The sequence below is a fragment of the Mauremys mutica genome, chromosome 4, assembly GCF_020497125.1.
Source record: "Mauremys mutica isolate MM-2020 ecotype Southern chromosome 4, ASM2049712v1, whole genome shotgun sequence".
NCBI classification, from domain to species: Eukaryota; Metazoa; Chordata; order Testudines; family Geoemydidae; genus Mauremys; species Mauremys mutica.
The window spans coordinates 159,996,913-160,015,127 of NC_059075.1; the positions used below are offsets into that span (position 1 = coordinate 159,996,913).

At 44.8% G+C, this 18,215-nt stretch overlaps 1 protein-coding gene and 1 pseudogene across 1 annotated transcript in view; both read left to right on the plus strand.

Annotated features, from left to right (window-relative positions):
- The window catches only part of LOC123368033 (olfactory receptor 1019-like), a 155,730-nt gene that overhangs the window by 43,751 nt on the left and 93,764 nt on the right, over positions 1-18,215 (plus strand). The window lies entirely within an intron of this gene.
- LOC123369201 lies at positions 5,924-10,082 on the plus strand (annotated as a pseudogene).

Sequence of the window (18,215 nt, forward strand, 5' to 3'; positions counted from 1 at the left end):
GCAGAGGCTGGTGGAGGGGAGGAGAAGGGAGAGGAGGCCATGCAAATGTTGTGGCGTCTGCACTACCCCACAGACACACACACACAGCAATGCAGGGCATAATATCCAGGACAGCAAATTATTTGGCCATAACCTACAAAATCCACAGTGTTGAAAGTCCAATTTCTCGAGAAAACAATGGGAGGGAGGGATTAGAGAGTTGCAGTAACCACCTGGACTTCCAGTCTCTGGCCAGGCACATCCCCCTCTCCAGAGTTTTCACCGCTATCGTCTCCAAACTGGTCCTCCTGATCTAATGTGAGGTCACATCCTGGCCTTTAGGAACATTGGCAGAATATTCCGTTCCCAGTTGCAGCATCACCCTCGTTATCCTGCCTGATAAGGACCCCGCCAGGGCTCAGCTAAATTTCATGTGGCATGACAGGCTCTTTGCTGGGGGCCCTTGACAGCAACCAATCGAGATCTGAATCGGAGGGGCACGTGCAGGTGCATTTCCTGACTTTTTACTGGAGTCCTGGACCTCTCATGCTGCTGCTGCAAATGTTCCTTCTCGCTCAGCGCTGAGCAGCAGAATGCTCCTTGCCCTTTGGCTGTGCAACATCCAGACGTCTAGTCCTGCTGCTCTGAAAGAAACCGTCTTCACCGCCCTAATCCTGCCAGATATTGATTAAAATCTTGCCATGCTCCTCTAAGTGTATTTGTGGGCTGGAAGGGACTTCAGAAGGTCATCTAGTCCAACCCCCTGCTCAAAGCAGGAGCAATCCCCAGACAGAATTTTACCCCAGGCCTTAGATAGCCTTGTCAAGGATTGAATTCACAACCCTGTGTTTAGCAGGCCAATGCTCAAACCACTGAGCTATTCCTCCTCAGACTGCTGAAGCTCACGTCAGGCACAGGTTAATGTACAGTGAACCATTGTGAACATAATCTTACTGATTTCAACAAGAATGCTGGTTATTGAACTTAATAAGAATTTATTCCTAGTTTGTGATTTTAATTGACTTCTTAGACATAGCATAGTTCCTGGTTTAATTATGAAAAGGTGATAGACAGGAAGACACTAGACAGATGGATGCTTTTCTATGGGGCTAGATAGACAGAGACACGGTCATGTCTGAGGTTAGATAGACAGAAACACGGCATTAGACAGTCCCAAGAGAAAGGAAGGATGGTCCAGAGGTTATCGCACTTGCCTAAGACTTCAGGGGTCTGAGTTTAAATTCTTCCTCCACTGCAGACTTCCTTTATAACCTTGAGCAAATACACTTAGGGGCAGATTTTTTAAGGGGATTTCAGTTCCTAATTCCCATTGAAATCAATGGGATTAATGTGGCCTAAATACCTTTAAAACCCTGGGTTTAGTCTCCCTCTGCCTCTGTTTGCCACTTGTAATAGGGAGATAAGAGAAGGAGCGTTGTAAGCAAGAGACAAGAAGTGATTCTTCTGCCCTACTCCACACTGATTAGGCCTCAACTGGAGTGCCCACCCCTGGGCTAAGGGAACACAGTGTTCGCAGTTGCATGGCCCATGATGCTAATCAGCATCACTCCTGGTTAAATCTTCACCCAAGCCCCTTCGTGCTTCCTCCCATTCTGCCCCCCACACTCGGAGGAGCTCCCTGTAAACATCAGCAAAACGAGCTCCTCATCCCAGGGACTGTCTGACTCTTTAATTATTCCCTGTCCAGCAGGCTTGTCATCTCCTTATGAACTTGCTGCCGCAATGGACCAGTTCTGTGGGATGCTTTGCTGGGTGCAGGTTGTGATCCCACAGTGTTCAACTTAGGCAACTTTTGTGAGTCAGGTCTGGCCTGCTTGATCAGACCTGCCAGTGACTTTGCAGCACAGCCATGACCTCTGTCTTTTCAGTTACGGTAACCTCTTCACACACCTCAATGCTCTCGAGTGGGATATCCCTATGGCATTCAGGCCTCAGATCAGGAACAGGGGCTGTCTTACAATCCTCTGCACAGAATAGCATTTTGACAATGGCTTCACTGTTGTGATGCACTTTTAACCTATTTATATGCACAGTCTGAGGTGCGTCCCTGCTGTGGGGTCTGTGTACATTGCAGGTAACAGCATGACCCCTCCCGACCACCTCAGAAGGCCCCTCCCATCAGTTTTGCAATTTGTACTTTTCCACAAGGAATAACACCAGCAGCAGATCCCCTGCATCAAACCATCGCTCACAAGGAGAGCGGAACCCCCTTTATCCCATCGAGTTGGGATCAGGGCCAGATTGGTTAACCAAAATGTCGGATAATCAGATGAATGGGAAAGTGCCCGGCTGCATCGCCATTTAGTGACCATAGGAGAGATTGCCCACTTCCGGACCTGTGTGCGCTGGTTGTTGGGTTAATACGGAGAACAAGGACGGCTCTAGGAATTTGGCCGCCCCAAGCGGTCATGCCTGCGGGAGGTCCACCGAGCTGCGGACCCAGCGAACCATCCACAGTCATGCCTGAGAGAGGTCCGCTGGACCCCCGGCTCTGGTGGACCTCCCGCAGGCATTACTGCGGAAGGTCCGCTGGACCCGCCTGCCGCCCTTCTGGCAAAAGGCCACCCCACGCGTGCGCTTGGCGCGCTGGGGTCTGGAGCCAGCCCTGATGGAGAACCGGATAATAGAGGGTCAGATAAACAGGGTTCTGCTGTATTGTGATCATCCCATTCTTTCCGAGCTGCTTGGCTTCTAGTGAGGCTTTGCTTCACTATTCCAATCATGGATTTAGGGAAACCTAGTTTAGGCTCCTCCCTGTGAAAGGGAAAGGAAAAGTGAAGTGCTTCAGTAAGATCAACCTGACCAGAATGAAATGGTTCCATTTTTTTGTTTCAAAAGGTCATTTGTCTTGAGACGTTTATTTTATTTTGGATGAGATTGTGCCTTTCATGTTTTGTGGCACACAAGCAGACAAGTTAGAGAAAATATAAAATACTCTTGCTGGAAGTTTGCAAAGTCTCGCTAATTTGTTTCTTAGGAGCCAAAACAACAACATGTAAGAACCCAAAAATCAGAGGGAGAGAACGCAGGCTACTGCCTATAACAGAGAGGCACAACTCACTGGGGACCTGCTGACTGGCTGCTGCTATGCCCCGATTGTGTGCTGCCCTACCGAGCTCCCTAGCATGCAAGCATGCCCAGGAACCCTGCCCAACATTTAAAGTCACAGTATTCAATTTTAACACAACCACAAATGCACCAGAGCATCAAGATTTTCTGTTTTACAAGGTCTCTCCTTTTTTGAAACCCTTGTTTCTAAACATGCCATGCAGGATTTGAATCAAATTTCAGCAACTAATTATCATGTGGGTGGAATCATCATTAATGTGTATTCTGGGTAGTTATGTTGTTAGCTTCTTTAGGAAATGTGTGAAAACAGGAACACTGGGAAAGCCTGGCTGCCATGGCAACAGCTACCTTTGACAGCTGGTTGCCCTCTTGTTACCAGAACATCATCACAGACAGGAAGTTTGTAATGAAACAGGGCCAGAGCTGGAGAACCAGGACAGCCCCTGCTGTGCTCAGTGGGGTTTGTGCTGTAGTACGGTGCTGTGTTCCTTCGCGAAGGGCAGGTGTTTGTTACTGTCCTCAGTAAGGCCTAGGTGAAAACAAGATGCAAAATTCCAGCTCTTTTTCCTGGATAGTGTTTCTCTGCTTCAGGGTTATAGCTGAGAACTTTCACCCTGAAGTTGCATAAAATGAGTTTTGTTTTAATACAGTTTAATTTCATTACTTTCAATACTCTGATCAGCACAGCACTGAGCGGTAAAAGTGGGATTTTCATAAAGATAACAATGGCAATAAAATATAGACTGAAACAACGCATGAGTAAGAGCCTCATTGTTTAAATAGCACATATATAAAATATTTTCTTTCTATTAAAAACTAATGAAATTAACAAACAAAAACCCCTTTGTTTAATGTTACTTAAGTTTGCTTTCATCAGTAAACTAAACCGTAAAATAATTAGGAAATACAAAGTCAAGGTTTTTAAAAGGATTAAACATTTACAAAGTTAAGCATTCTCAGGTTAGCAAATGTCCAAATAAATGTTGCTCTGACATCATTAATTCAGACCTCTTGTGCATTTGCGTGATGATGCCGACTTTAATGACATGATCCCATATTATTATTTTTCCCACAGGACCCCTTCCTTATTCAGAGCACAGGGTTTTCTTCTCTGGGGCTGTATATTGAAGGAGTCTGTTTTCTATAGGATCCCTGCTTCATTTATTGCAGAATTAATGTCGCATAGGAAATTCTCATTCTAGTATTTCCTAACTTGAGAGTGCTTCACTTTGCAGCCTTTTAGTCCTCTGTGCATTTCCTAATGTTTATAGCTTGCTTTACTGAGGAGAACAGTCTTCATGACAAAGGGTTTGGTTATTTAATTTTTTTTGTGATGTCTCCATTATTTATCTGCTCAGTGTCACTAGTGTGCACTTTACAAGACAGAAAAAGCAAGGACACTCCCTCATACAAAGCCCCTATGATCTAAGGACGACTGACACATACAAAGAAAGCAGGAGATGTAAGAACTAGGACTTTCTTTCTTTCTTTTGAGGAATAGTCATTTATTTATTATGAATTATTATTATTAAAGAAAGGGTGGTGGATCGGGGAACTTGTGTGGTGAGGATGTTCTATGCAGAAGGAGCAATATGTAAACACACAAAGAATGGAATGGGAGAACGAAACACGTGTGGCATTGGTGCTAGCTGTACTGGTAAAACAGAGAGGGAGGGAGGTGATGTTTAGAAAAGGACCAGATTTTTGATTATGGCCCTGGCCCTGTAAATAGCCCTGTCATGGGGTGGCTTGGCATTATGAGGACTGGAGGCCTGAGCTCAGCCAATCCTCGCGGCTAAGGAGGCCCACCTGAACAGGGATCAGCTGATTCGTGTACTGATCAGCAGGGCGCAAAAGAGGAAGTGGCTGAGAGAGTTGCGGGAGCTGCAGAGAAAGGAAGGAGCAGCAAGGACGGCTAGAGAGAGAGAGTTTGGCAATAACCTTGGAGGAAAGACCCAGAGAGCAGAGACTAAGGCCAGCAATAAAATTGCCTTATGCTGTTCTTCTCCTTTTGGTTTGTCTCTTGGAAAATAAATAAAACCCGGCTGGAAGGGTTGGCAAGACTGATCCGTTGTGAGTGCAGCTCTGGAGCCCGGAGGAGGGAGAGATGAATGGCAGGGTGCTGCAGGACCACTCAGATCATGAGGGGGTGCATGGGAGGAGGTCCTGAGCAGGGGAGAAGTGGGATTTGGGAGGAGACAGCTCTACAACCAGGGCCAAACAGGAACCCTTAATGTGTGCATCCAACAGCTTTCCTGGTATTTCAAGTTCTAGGCTCCAATCTGGTCGGAAGGTGACGGTTCAGAACCATCCCTAAATCACATTTAATTCAGCTGTGAAGTTTCACAGACACAAGGTCATGCTCTCAGAATTCAAATAAATTGGAAAACCAGCATCATACATTGCAAGTAGTACCCTGTTCTGGTAAACAGGATGGAACATGACAGGTACCATTGCTGGAGCGGATGCTGCATGCCAGGGACCAAGTCATGCTCTCCACCACACTATTACAGCCCGTTGGGAATCAATGATAAGAATGATGTTAAATCTACTCAGGTTAACTACACCAGCATAGTATAACCACAAAATAGTGCAGTCTGGCCACTCCCTGTCCTTCCCCTGGATTGCTCCAACATGCCTCCTATAGCAGGTGCTGGGTCGGGGAGGCAAGGGATGGGTTCTACATCAGCCACAGAGCCCATATCCCCCCAGTGGCAAAAACCTTCGCAAAACTTTTAAAGATAATGCATCTGCATGTGATTATCCCCTGTCCCCTAGAGAAATATGCTGTATTTTAATGAGTCTGCCTGTGCTTGTCTTGATGACCAGAGCTCAAAGGTGCTACAGGGATCCTCTCCCAAATGATGCTATGCCAAACATGAACACACTTCCATCCTAGACTTTGAAATCAAGAAAGACGACATCTCTCAGAAGGTAGGAGTGAACACTATTTCCACTACAATAGAACTGACCTCCTTTTGTTAGTTACAGCAGGTAATAGCACTTTTCAGGTCATCTTGCCCAAGGCAGAAATTTGTAGAAGTCAACTTATTGATTATTTGAATCTATAATGCAGCCATGTGGGAACTGAAAAGAGATTGTTCTGAATCTTTCACATGAATTGTCTCTTATAGTCCATACATTTTGGAGTGGACCTCTACCATGAGAAACTCAGCCCAACCACAGCTACTGCCAAATGCAGCAGTCCACTAAATTGCAGCAGATATTTCACCTAAGAGGAAATCCTGGGCCATTGAAACTAATGGTAATTTTGCCATAGACTTCAATGGGGCCAAGATTAAATATGTGAGGAGTGATGGTCGAGCATTCTCACAGAGGAGTCTTCTAAACCTGAAGGTCATTTCCCTGGGTACACACGTCCAAACTCTGAGTTTTCAAGGCACAGTGTAAGGCTCAGCTCTTTCTCTGAGTGCCATGTGGAGGTTTGGTTGTGTGGAGCGCGGCAGGTTGGAATGCATATTCATTAACACTTTGTAGAACATCACTCCTTTGCCGAGCAGAGATAATGTCTACAAAGGCTCAGTCCAATGAAAATAAATCATTTCTGTGAATCGGATGGGCTTTCATTGATATGGTCAGCTCAGATGCTCTACTGAGCATTATGTAGAATGTGTTTACATTAGTCTTTTCTCTGATGTTTTTAACTCCAACTTTCCTTGAATTATATAGAGGGGAATTCTACAGCCTCTTTTGAGAGCACTTTTCGCTTGCAGATAGATAGATAGATAGATAGATAGATAGATGAGAAGGGTGTCCAGGGATAGATAGATAGATAGATAGATAGATAGATAGATAGATAGATTTTTTTAGGATCTGAGATCTGTGAACAGGCAGGAGAGCTCTTTTAGCATTAAAAATGTATTTATGGTCATCAATCCTGCACTTCCTTTAAAAGTGGGGGTAGGAAATAGCTTAGCAGAAAATTGCTATAATGTACAGCTGAGCTCTGGTTCAGATTCTCTCGTTAGAAGGAATTTGGTCTGCAGAAGCATTTGGATTCACCAGTCTTTTTATGAAACACTGAATAAACACACAGAAATTGCCAGATTCGATCAGACCTGAGCTCCATCTAGTGTCTTGTTTCTCATAGTGGCTAGTAGCAGATGGTGCAAAAGAAGGTTTAATAACCTTCAATAGGCAGGTGTGGAATAATCAGCCCTTCCCCCATCTCACCCTGATTTCTAATAGTTAGAGATTTGTTGAAGTCCCTCCAGTTTCTTCTTAACAGCACTCCTAGGATCTACAGACATTTCCCAACTTCTCAGCTCATCCAGAAGAAGAGCTCAGACCACCAAGGTACTGAGCACGTTAGCCCCAATCCAAAGAAACATATAAGCACATGCTTAACTTTAAGCAACTTGAAGAATGTAAGCAGCCCCATTGAAATCAACTTGCTTAAAATTCTGGGTGCTCCACTTCAGGAAAGATGGAGCTAGATTGGAGACAGCCCAGAGGAGAGCAATAAAAGGTTTAGAAGTGCTGGGGGATGGATTAGATGACCTCTTCAGGTCCTACATTTCTATGATTCTATGAAAAGTTATGCATCTGCTTAAATGTTCTGCTGGACTGAGGGAAGAATGCTCAGCTCCATGCAGGATCAAGCCCTGAATGACCTATTGTTCTTTGCTTGGATGCGTTTGATGAAATAAATCAAGTTCTTCCTTTCTATCTTCTGTAGAACTGCATGTTAAGCAAGCTGCCTTTGAAGTTGAATAATCATTTTATTTGTTTCACAGTAGCAGACGTGTTAGTCTCTATCTGCAAAAAGAACAGGAGTACTAGTGGCATAAGGTTTTGTGGACTACAGCCCACTTATTTGTAATATTTGTCTGAATGCCGACTGACTGACATGCTATTTGGCCAACACCAAAGAGTGGGTAAAAAAAGAAATGACATGTGTGTGTACGTACGGCATGTGTATGAATATGCACACACACACACACTCTTTTTCTTGATCTTTGGCCACAAAAAAACATACCACACGTACATACCTCATGATCGCACTGGACGTTCACTACCTTTTACCTTGCCAGGGTGTTAGGAATGAGAACCAAGCCATCCCCATAATTTCACAAACTGGAATGTGCGACATGAGCTAAGTACAATTAACAATTGTATGATTTGGCAATCGCTATTGTGACATGGGGTGAGGAAAGAGGTGCATTGAGGATATTGACATATGATGAAACAGGTTTACAGGCAGTTTCTTATGCCTATAAAGACAGGTTAAAAGATCAATCTATACATAGAATATTTTTTCTTATCATTATGAATATGTTTCTAAAAATATGTTCACTGTTAATTTTCTCAGAAATATTCACCCCTGGCGACACGCTTTTAGTCTGATCATTAGACGTGTACGTGTGGTAATTTTTCAGCAGCCGAAGAACAAGAAGCTACAGGATTTAGTCAGCATGGCTGCAGTGTCCAGAAGGGATAAATTTGGAAGCTCCATTTTTGAAATATTTTCTCAATGAAAGTATGTCAACCAATAACCAGAGAGTGCGATGCAAACTCTGCGTTCCTCCTAACCATGTTATTGTTCCCAGGTGTAATGGAGATCCACGGATTCTACTATTGTCTAAGGTACCAGTCCCACAAAATTGAATATATTCCTTAATGTTATTCATGCAAGGCATTCCACTGAGTCTGTGGGGCTACACTAATAAATGAAATTAAAATATCAGCAGAATCAGGGTCAAAATGTGTAAATCAGACTAAATGGCAGGGTAATGCACTTTCCTAGAGATAACGGATTTTTTTCTCCCTTAGAAGAAGTGAAAGAGTTCTGGGTTTTCCCATCAGTTGTTCCAGGTTCTATTCAGGGGCAGCTCTAAGCATTTTGTCGCCCCAAGCACGGCAGGCAGGCTACCTTCGGCAGCTTGCCTGCGGAGGGTCTGCTGGTCCCGTGGCTTCAGCGGACCTCCCGCAGGCAGCGGACCCTCCACAGGCATGCCTGTGGGAGGTCCACCGAAGCTGCGGGACCAGCGGACCCTCTGCGGCGGCCGGCAGAGCGCCCCCTGTGGCTTGCCGCCCCAAGCACATGCTTGGCGTGCTGGGGCCTGGAGCCACCCCTGGTTTCATTCCACAACTCAAAGGGTCTTTACGCATATGACCACAGTTCTTTATATTAGCATAAACTGTTTGCATAAGAACTAAGGCCTTCCTTTATGGTTGTTCCCACAGCTAGCGCCCCAGGCTGAATGAATGGCTGGAGGAAATTGTACGGCAGTGACCGAGTTCATTCTCACAGGTGTGACAGATCGTCCGGAGCTGCAGGTCCCCCTCTTTGTGGTGTTCCTAGTGATCTATGTTATCACCCTGGTGTGGAATCTGGGGATGATGGTTTTAATCAGGATCGACCCCCCCCCATGTACTTCTTTCTCAAGAATTTGTCTCTCGTGGATGCCTGTTACTCCACAGTCATCACTCCCAAGATGCTGATGAGCTTCTTAGCAGAGAGGAAAGCTATTTCCTATACAGCGTGCATCATCCAATATTTTAGCTTCATATTGTTGGTCATCTCTCAGTGCCTTCTGCTGGCAGTAATGGCATATGACTGTTATGTAGCCATCTGTAACCCACTGCTGTATATGGTCATCATGTCGCCAAAGCACTGCCTGCAGCTGGTGGCTGGTTCATATCTATGGGCCTTCCTGAACTCCGTGATACACACGAGCGGTTTGTTAAGATTATCCTATTGCGACTCCAATATCCTGAATCATTTTTTCTGTGATATCAACCCACTTCTAAAGCTCTCCTCTTCTGGCACCTCTATCAATCAGCTGCTTGTTTTCCTCTTTGGCAGTCTGATTGAGGTGATCAGCATTGTGACCATCCTCATCTCATACATCTTAATTATTGTGACTGTGCTGCGGATCAGCTCCACCGAGGGCAGGCGCATAGGACTTGTCTCCACTATGGGGTGGATCAATGCTGCGGTGATAAATCCACCGGGGGACAATTTAGCAGGTCTAGTGAAGACCCACTAGATCGACAGATTATCACTCTGGCATTGACTCCAGTACTCCATCAGAACGAGATGAGTAAGGAGATATGCAACTAACGAAACTCAAATTGTGTAGCTTAGATCGACCTGTCCCCGTAGCGTAGACCTGCCCATTGGCTCTGATTCAGAAAGTCCTTAGGCACATATTTAAGTATCTCTCCCTTTGACATCAATGGGGCTTAAGCACATATTTAAAGTTAAACATGTATTTAAGTGCTGCTTTGAAGAGAGATGTGTTCCTGAATAGAGGCCTTATGTGCATAAAAAGGCCATGTCAGTTATTAAATGATGGTTTGCTCCCCTGTGCCTATAATAAAATACTTTAAAATTGGTTTTTCAGTGTGAGATATGAGGGTGATTTAAATATTGTTTAGAATTACTGAATAAGAACATAAGAACATAAGAACGGCCGTACTGGGTCAGACCAGAGATCCATCTAGCCCAGTATCTGTCTACCGACAGTGGCCAATGCTAGGTGTTCCAGAGGGAGTGAACCTAACAGGTAATGATCAAGTGATCTCTCTCCTGCCATCCATCTCCATCCTCTGACAAACAGAGTCTAAGGACACCATTCCTTACCCATCCTGGCTAATAGCCATTTATGGACTTAACCTCCATGAATTTATCCAGTTCTCTTTTAAACGCTGTTATAGTCCTAACCTTCACAACCTCTTCAGGTAAGGAGTTCCACAAGTTGACTGTGCGCTGCATGAAGAAGAACTTCCTTTTATTTGTTTTAAACCTGCTGCCTATTAATTTCATTTGGTGACCCCTAGTTCTTGTATTATGGGAATAAGTAAATAACTTTTCCTTATCCACTTTCTCAACATCACTCATGATTTTATATACCTCTATCATATCCCCCCTTAGTCTCCTCTTTTCCAACCTGAAGAGTCCTAGCCTCTTTAATCTTTCCTCATATGGGACCCTCTCCAAACCCCTAATCATTTTAGTTGCCCTTTTCTGAACCTTTTCTAGTGCCAGTAGATCTTTTTTGAGGTGAGGAGACCACATCTGTACACAGTATTCAAAATGTGGGTGTACCATGGATTTATATAAGGGCAATAATATATTCTCAGTCTTATTCCCTATCCCCTTTTTAATGATTCCTAACATCCTGTTTGCTTTTTTGACCGCCTCTGTACACTGCATGGACATCTTCAGAGAACTGTCCACGATGACTCCAAGATCTTTTTCCTGACTCGTTGTAGCTAAATTAGCCCCCATCATATTGTATGTATAGTTGGGGTTATTTTTTCCAGTGTGCATTACTTTACATTTATCCACATTAAATTTCATTTGCCATTTTGTTGCCCAAACACTTAGTTTTGTGAGATCTTTTTGAAGTTCTTCATGGTCTGCTTTGGTCTTAACTATCTTGAGCAGTTTAGTATCATCTGCAAACTTTGCCACCTCACTGTTTATCCCTTTCTCCACATCATTTATGAATAAGCTGAATAGGATTGGTCCTAGGACTGACCCTTGGGGAACACCACTAGTTACCCCTCTCCATTCTGAGAATTTACCATTAATTCCTCACCTTTGTACCCTGTCTTTTAATCAGTTCTCAGCCCATGAAAGGACCTTCCCTTTTATCCCATGACAGCTTAATTTAAGTAACTGCCTTTGGTGAGGGACATTGCCAAAGGCTTTCTGGAAATCTAAGTACACTACATCCTCTGGATCCCCCTTGTCCACGTTTGTTGACCCCTTCAAAGAACTCTAATAGATTAGTAAGACATGATTTCCCTTTACAGAAACCATGTTGACTTTTGCCTAGCAATTTATGTTCTTCTATGTGTCTGACAATTTTATTCTTTACTATTGTTTCAACTAATTTGCCCGTAACTGACGTTAGACTTACTGGTCTGTAATTGCCAGGATCACCTCTAAGAGCCCTGTTTAAATATTGGCGTTACATTAGCTATCTTCCAGTCATCTACAGAAGCTAATTTAAAGGACAGGTTACAAACCATAGTTAATAGTTCTGCAATTTCGCCCAAGAATTCTTTCAGAACTCTTGGGTGAATGCCATCTGGTCCCGGTGACTTGTTACTGTTATTTTTTTCAATTAATTCCAAAACCTCCTCTAGTGACACTTCAAACTGTGACAATTCCTCAGATTTATCACCTACAAAGGACAGCTCAGGTTTGGGAATCTCCCTTTCATCCTCAGCCATGAAGATTGAAGCAAAGAATTCATTTAGTTTCTCCACTATGACTTTATCATCTTTAAGTGCTCCTTTTGTATCTTGATCGTCCAGGGGGCCCACTGGTTGTTTAGCAGGCTTCCTGCTTCTGATGTACTTAAAAATATTTTGTTATTACCTTTTGAATTTTTGGCTAGCCGTTCTTCAAACTCCTTTTTGGCTTTTCTTATTACATTTTCACACTCAATTTGGCAGTGTTTATGCGCCTTTCTATTTAGCTCACTAGGATCTGACTTCCCCTTTTTAAAAGATGCCTTTTTATCTCTCACTGCTACTTTACGTGGTTGTTAAGCCACGGTGGCTCTTTTTCAGTTCTTTTGCTGTTGTGGCAGAGCTCTGACCTTGCTCCCGTGGGTCTTGTGCTTCTAGGCGGTTTATGTTAGCCTCAGTGGCTCACTGTGACCCTCCACGTAGCTCTTCTCTCTCTAGGGCCAGGGTTACAGTCTACTGAGCCCTTTTCATCATAGGCCTGCAAGGAGGTTGGTGAGAGAACTCCCACAGTCTCTGTTCAGCCTCCTGTCCTGACAGGGACCTGACTTCCCCTTCCAGGAGATGTTCCTGTAGTGGTGGGTTGGGGGGAACCCGGGCCCGCCCTCTACTCCGGGTTCCAGCCCAGGGACCCTAATGGTAGCAGTTGTTGGCAGCCAACCTTTCACTGCCAGAGTTGCTACATTTCCCTGGGCCACTTCCCCACAGCTCTCCTGCTTCTCCCTTCTTCACCCTTACCTTAGGGCTCCTTTAACAATGGTTCGAGGGTGTCTTCAGTAACCAGCCCTTCAGCCGCACTTCCTCTCCTCTGGCTCCCTGACTTCCCTACCTGACTGGAGTGAGCCCTTTTTATAGTAACAGCAGGGCCTTAATTAGAGTCAGGTGGGCACATTAACTGAATGGCCTCACCTGGCTCTTTACAGGTTAATTAGAGTCAGGTGTTCTCATTAGCCTGGAGCAGCCCCTGCTCTGGTCAGTCAGGGAACAGAAAACTGTTAATCTAGTGGCCAGTATATCTGCCTTCTGCTATTCTGCTGTACCCAACTGGCCTGGGTCTATCACAGACCATACTCAAAGAGTAATTATCAATGGTTCACCGTCAAACTGAAAAGATGTATGTAGTGGAGTCTTGCAGGGGTCAGTTCTGGGTCTGGTACTATTCAATATTTGTATTAATGACTTCCGTAATGGAGTGGAGAGTAAAATTTGCAGACAACACCAAGCTAGGGAAAGGATTACTAGCACGTTGGACGACAGGATTCAAATTCAAAACAACCTGGACAAATTAGAGAATTGATCTGAAATAAACAAGATGAAATTCAGTAAAGGTAAGTACAAAGTAGTTCACTTAGAAAGGAAAAATAAAGGTGTTGTTTACTTGTCTGTCCCTTCCTCCCATTCTTATTAGCAAAAACTGTCAGCTGGATATGACCTCACTTCTAAAAGCCTGTCTCCAAATTAACCCTTAACTATGTGGTGTTCTATTTCATTAATTCATATTGGCAGAATGCACAGAATGCAATTAGTTTGATCACATAATGGGGTATACACATCCCTCAAATCCAGGGCAACAATGAGCTTGATGAGTTGTTTGAAGGTTGGAAGAGATGATTCTTGAAAGATTTCTTTCATGATGGGGTACCGATCGAAAATGGGTTGTAGTCGTTTATACCCCAGGGAAAAATGCATTTCCAAAAGGCATTCCCTCCTAATAATCCTCAATAACCACTGAGATGTGTGGACAGGAGACATTATTAAAATTCAAAAAAATATCATAATCAAAATCTAATTAACATGTCATCTAAACAGAGTGAAAGCGCTACAAGACAAAATGAGATGTATTCATTTATTGCTTAGCAGGCTAAGTATTTCCACTCCATGTCACAGCTTACATAATACTGGAGACATTTCCATACTAGGACTTACCTGGAAGTAGTACTGTGCCAGACTAATTAGCCTGATTTACAGAGCAATGTTAGTACCCTCAACACTCCAGCCAGAGAAAAAAAGTGGCATGACAAAAAAAGAGAGAGTGAGATCAGAGATCAGAGTAGCAGCCGTGTTAGTCTGTATCCGCAAAAAGAACAGGAGTACTTGTACGAAAGCTCATGCTTCAATAAATTTGTTAGTCTTTAAGGTGCCACAAGTACTCCTGTTCTTTTTGAGATCAGAGAGGCACTCAATACTTACATAGGCATCACTTCACAGGAAAAGGGTAATGTACAAAGTCCGGTCCACTAGAGTGAAAGTTTGTCTTTTTTGTTTTAAACTAGACATCGGGGCCAAATTCATCCCTTCTGTAGCTTCATTAAAGCAAATGGAATTGAACCAAGGATGAATTAGGCCCAATGTGAACAAAAATGTTAATTAAAATGGTAAAATGAACACTGGATTAAGAGAGAGTCAGGGGATGCAAACTAGCATACTTTCTACACTCCTTTCCTAGGAGAAATAGGCAGACTTCTTTACAAAGACAGACTAGGTCTGTGTTGAGACAAAAGGTGCATTTGCTCATGCTCTATTCCAAGTTCATTGTACAATCGGCAAAAACTGTGTTGCTCCTTTCTAGGTGTCCGGAGTTTATGGTGCTCTAGTTTATGAATGCCTAGCTGCTTCAGTTAGGCTTTGTCTACACTACACAACTTTTAGTGACATGGCCATGTTGACACGGCAGTGATGCTAAAAGTCAGGCAGTTTAGCTGCTGTTTGTTGGCTCTTTTGCCAACAAAATACTTCCACTCCCAATGAGCAGCATTTGCATTGTCGGTAGGAGACCCCTGGTCCCAACAACGCACTGTTCACACTAGCACTTGTCACGGAAAAAACTTTTGTCTTTCAGGTTTTTGTTGGTTTTAACACCTCTGAATGACAAAAGTTTTGCCATTCCATTGCCAGGGTAGACATACCTTTAGATGAATCCAGGACTCTTCTGCAAGAGGAGGTGCTTCTGTTCCCAAATGCCAAGCATTCAGTCAGCAACCATTCCTTCTATATTATTCCAGAGGACCACTTAGAAATGTGCCGTAGCCACTGCAGATCAGGAAGGGTCTCCAGCTCTTTAAATCGGAATCTGTAACTAATGATATATCTTGGAACTCTCGTTAGAAAATCAAACACATTTATTTTTTCAGCAGAGTATTTTGCAGCTCAAAACAAACTACATTTTATAAAGATTCTCCCTCCTTGAATCTGTTTTTCAAAGGTAAAAGTTGGGATATCACCATGCAGATGTTGCAGTAAACCCAGCTCGTACTGTGCAAACCATTTCATTTACCTGAAATTCTTTGTTTGGTCATTGGCCATTAGAGACAAAAAAGAACTCCAGATCAAGAAAATATTGTCAAAGAAAAAAAACCCCAAACAAAACACACACACAGAAAGGACACCAAAAGTAAAGCGAGATTGCTTACCTTACAGTAACTGGAGTTTTTCAAGATCCCTTTATCTTGTCTTTTAGCCAGCAGTGTAGGTTCTGACCATACATGCACACTGGATGCCCTTCCATCCACTACAAGGGGATAAAAGGTGGAGCAGCCTCCAACCTCCACACAGTTCCTTCACCAACATAAAAAAGTGGATAAGGTCTCCATATCAGTGATTCCATTGGGCCCGTTAGAGCCAGGCCTGTGCCAGGCACATGGTGCTATAATGGTGGGAACCAGGAAATGTGAGTTCTCCCTGAAGTATGATTCTGTGATGAAGCTGATGAATAAAAAGTCGCTGAGGTGTTGAAACAGGGAGCTCTTCAGCTCGTGCATGCGAGGAAGGCACTAGGACCATTATTATGGACATAGAGAATCTTCATTGTCAGCACTTAGGCTCTGGTATGGCAATACTCTAGATGCAACAGACAAAGGGGAAATATCCAGCAAAGGGGGATCTGGTTCCAGAGTAACTGTAAGGTCCACATGAGAGAAGAAAACAGTTTGCCATGGTCCCCTCTAGTGCCATCCCAACGCCCCCATTCTAGGCAATACTGGTCAGTATTTGCTGAGTGACATACATACTTAAAGGGTGTGGCTCCTTTCAGAGAGGAAGGATGTCCCTCCCAGGAAGTAACACTGAGGGAGTGAAGGGGTTTCCACCATCACAGCTCGGTCGCCTCTTTGTGGCTCATCTGGACATTAGCTTGCCACTGGTTTGACACTTCCTCTTGCAGTTTCTCAGCCCCCTTTGTCCCAATCTCTCACTTGGCAGCCTCTCTCACACTCTAGAAGCTTCAACATTTCCTCTTCATGGCTTGATCATCTGGCCAGGTCACTATAGTTCCCCCCTTTTTGGTGTATAAAAGTCTCTCTAAACAAACCATCTCAGGCAGTATTCAGAGTCCACTGCCCTGTCTGTGACCCTTCCCCAGTAGCTGGTAAGGGAACCCAGGCCCACCCTTGACACTGGGTTCCAGCCTAGGGACCCTGCAATCAGCAGCCAAAGTGTATGTGGTCTTACCCTCACTGCTGTATTACCTAAGCTGCTTCCTCCTCCTTTCTCACAACCCTGAGAGTGATTGCCAGCTCTCTCTCCCTGCAGCCCCTTCCTGCCCAACTAGGCTTCAGGTACAAGTAGGGCTCTATATCCAGCCTACACCTCACCCAGGCCCAGACCATCCTGTGCAGTCACCCCTTATGAGCCATTTTAATCCTATCAGGGGTGGTGGGTGAACACCCCATCACAGGGGGTATAACTACACTACAAGCTGTACAGTGGCACAGCTGCATCATGGTAGTGGAGACATTTTCTACAATGATGGAAGGGATTTTTCCTTCACTGTAGAAAATCCACCCCTTTGAGAGGCAGTAGGTAGGTGGATGGAAGAATTCCTCAAGTGAGCAAGCTCCATCTACAATGGGAGTAGGCTCATCAAACTGCGTTACACAGGATTTGAATTTTTTCACAGCTCTGAGTGATGTAGCTAGGTCAACCTAAGTTTTAGGTGTGGACCAGGCCTGAGAGGCAGCTGAAGAAGATGTGTTTCCTGCCTCAGGGAGAAAGGGAAACTGTCCCAGCAGCAGGAGGGGAGCTGCCTCTATCCCATTCTCAGTAATAAACAGATGTTGTTCTTTTGCCTACTGAACATGTGCCCGTGTCATTATTCCGGGGACTCTGCCTACTTGTGCTAACCCAGAGAGACAATGCGGACAGATAACAGGCTCCTCCCCATACAATGGCCTCCTCTAGCTCCTAAGGAACAATCTCTCAGACAAACATTGTCTCTCTACACCATGACTTTTTACTAGCCAGAAACATGGGCCATACCTCCAGTACAAAAGCCTCTAAGAGTCCATTAACTCCCCGCCCCCATCACGGCTCCCTGTGTGTGTCCCATACATGCTCCACCTGCCCTACAGTTCCAGCACTGGGCTCTTCTCCCGACCTGTTGCTGCAATGCTGGGGCTGGGTCTCCCAAGCCTCCTGCCTCAGGCTGCTCAGGGCTCTCTCCCCACAGCTTGGCCTGACCCAGAAGGGGCTGAGGCTGCAGAGCAAACAACCCCATCTGGCCCCATCACCACATGGTGCAGAAGGGCCGAGCCAGGCTGATGGGATGGGGCACAAGGGACAGCAGCAGCTGCCAGAGTTGGGATCCTGGAAAAGGCCGGAACCACAGTCTAGAGCTGGGCCCCGCTGGGTTTCCAAGGAGCCCAGCAATGGAAAGGGCCCATCCCCATCTTAGGTGACAGGGGAAAGTAACTATCCCCCAGGGGTTTGGGACTGGGGGCTCCACCCCCTCCTAACTCCTCACCCCAAATGCCCCCCCCCCATTCCTCAAACCCATCTCCACCCACTCAGGCTGCCTGGGGTGACTCTGTTGTGTCAGTTAGTCACCCCAGGGACATTCCAAGCTCCCCTCTCCCTCAGGACCACCTGGGCCCTCATTTAGCCTCGGGGGATGGAAGTAGGGGCCTCATTTTTATACAAGGATC